At 30.4% G+C, this 2,813-nt stretch overlaps 1 non-coding gene across 1 annotated transcript; it reads right to left on the bottom strand.

Annotated features, from left to right (window-relative positions):
- Positions 1 to 1,239: 1,239 nt before the first annotated feature.
- Trnal-aag (transfer RNA leucine (anticodon AAG)) lies at positions 1,240 to 1,321 on the bottom strand. The gene has a single exon. It is a non-coding gene; the product is annotated as a tRNA-Leu (tRNA).
- Between the last annotated feature and the right edge of the window lie 1,492 nt (positions 1,322 to 2,813).

The raw sequence follows: 2,813 nt of genomic DNA, 5'->3' as shown, positions 1-2,813 counted from the left end.
CAGAAAATTAAAGTCTAACATATTGATAAAGCTAGCTGAACTGTTACACAATATATTATGTAAAAAGTCTTTAAAAAAGTCACTGAATCGAGTCAAACATCTACACGAAATTATAAGATGTTCTAAGTCCTCATGCATATCATCACAAACTGGACACAATGAATCATCAGTAATGCGACATCTCAATAACCTCTCCTTAGTAAATAAAACTCTATGAAATATTTTAAATGGTAACTCAATCCAATCACTTGGTAAAAATGGAAAGTTCAAAATTGTTTGGACTTTTTGAGTATCAAAATCAGAACACATCTCACACCAATATTTGACAGCATTTGGTTCTTTTGATAATGATTTCAACAACATAGAATAAAAAAACTTTGTTGTACTAGGAAAAGAGTACTTTCTATTATTAACATTACATTCTATATTCAAACTGAGATTTCTACGAACATTTTCATTATTTTCTACTAAAATTTTACATTCATCAGGAATACATTGTTTTATACATTGTACTACCTTAATAATCTTAGCAGCAGATACCTGTGGAAACTTTCCGAAGAGACTGGTGCCTTAAACCAGCGCCTTAGACCGCTCGGCCACGCTACCGTTACACAAAACGGCTGCAAAATAGTCATGTCCTTCGTTTCCAGATATTTCACTTTTTACCAAATTTGTCTTCAAGGCAATTATTACGCCATATGATATGATGACATAAACTTATCAATACGTTTTAATAAAAGATGTACAGATGATATTGTATTGTTATCAACAACCACATATAGCAAATGCATGATGCGTTTATCAAATAGATATATAGAAAACATTTTACCACATCGTAATGCTAGTATATTCTCAAAACCAATCTTAATTTGCCCCATATTTTAAGTTTCTAATATTTTCTTCAATATAAAGTGTTCGAATATGTCTTAAGAAGAGAATTTCTCTGAAACCGCACCACTTGAATAGCATGAAAAATCTTCTAATTGTAGCTTTATATATACATACATATAGCGTAAGTAGAGTAAAAACCATTCCATACATATATATATATATATATATATATATATATATATATACTCTTGTATGAATTCTTTCCACGGAGTGTACAGGGATTAAAGTTGCGTACATTAATTAAAGACATTTCACCAATAATTTAATAATTTCAACTATTTAAGTCGATTCCACAACATAGCATATTATTACAAAATGTACTTTGTGAAATTCTGCAGCAAAAATACCTGGCAGCGGTGGGATTCGAACCCACGCCTCCGAAGAGACTGGTGCCTTAAACCAGCGCCTTAGACCGCTCGGCCACGCTACCGTTACACAAAACGGCTGCAAAATAGTCATGTCCTTCGTTTCCAGATATTTCACTTTTTACCAAATTTGTCTTCAAGGCAATTATTACGCCATATGATATGATGACATAAACTTATCAATACGTTTCAATAAAAGATGCACAGATGATATTGTATTGTTATCAACAACCACATATAGCAACTTCATGATGCGTTTATCCAATATATGGAAAACATTTTACCACATCGTAATGCTAGTATATCCTCAAAACCAATCTTAATTTGCCCCATATTTCAAGTTTCTAATATTTTCTTCAATATAAAGTGTTCGAATATGTCTTAAGAAGAGAATTTCTCTGAAACCGCACCACTTGAATAGCAGGAAAAATCTTCTAATTGTAGCTTTATATATACATATATATAGCGTAAGTAGAGTAAAAACCATTCCATATATATATATATATATATATATATATATATATATATATATATATACTCTTGTATGAATTCTTTCCACGGAGTGTACAGGGATTAAAGTTGTGTACATTAATTAAAGACATTTCACCAATAATTTCAACTATTTAGGTCGATTCCACAACATAGCATATTATTACAAAATGTACTTTGTGAAATTCTGCAGCAAAAATACCTGGCAGCGGTGGGGTTCGAACGTACGACTCCGAAGAGACTGGTGCCTTATACCAGCGCCTTATTTTTTTTATCTTGATAAAATTTTATTCACAGGAATATATTTACATATAAAAGGATTATTGGGCTAATCTACCACAAATTCACATATCAGAGATAACAAATATTTAATATCATGTATGTAAAGTCAATCTTCCATATTATATAGTGGCGTGCATACTAAAAGTCAATCACAACATTTTCGTCACAGATACGTAAAACAGGATATCTTTTCAAGTAGTATTTTTCAAACAATTAAAAGTTCTTCTTATAATACATATAAACATAATTTACATGTCGCTGAAGTACGGACTTAAAATAATTAAGAATATCTAGTACTTTCTCATCTTTCACAGCTACATTTCTCCTTTTCACAACACAAAATTTTCTAAATGCGAAGACAGTAATAACAAAATAATAGTTACTGTTTTTATCTTTGTCAGTTAATCCAAAATAACATAGAAAATTAAAATCAAGCATATTGACATATCTTGTAGAGCTATTGCACAAAATATTATGTAGGAAATTCTTCAAAAAGTTGTTGAATTTAGTCAAACATCTACATGAAATTATAAGATGTTCCAAATCTTCATGTACGTCATAACATACTGGACACAAAGAGAATCAATAGTAATATGACATCTGAATAATCTCTCCTTCGAAAATAAAACTCTATGGAAAATTTTAAACGATGTTTCAATACAGTCACTAGGTAAAAATGGAAAATTCAAAATATTTTGAACCTTTTGTACATTAAAGTCACTAAATACTTCATACCAGTAGCTAACAGCATTTGGCATTATCGTACTAGTTTCTAAGAGCATACCA

Source organism: Perna viridis, chromosome 7, assembly GCF_037379345.1.
Source record: "Perna viridis isolate PV_CMFRI_1.1 ecotype Kerala chromosome 7, ASM3737934v1, whole genome shotgun sequence".
NCBI classification, from domain to species: domain Eukaryota; kingdom Metazoa; phylum Mollusca; class Bivalvia; order Mytilida; family Mytilidae; genus Perna; species Perna viridis.
The sequence above is the reverse complement of the archived record's forward strand: the minus strand, read 5'-3'. Positions and strand labels throughout refer to the sequence as shown.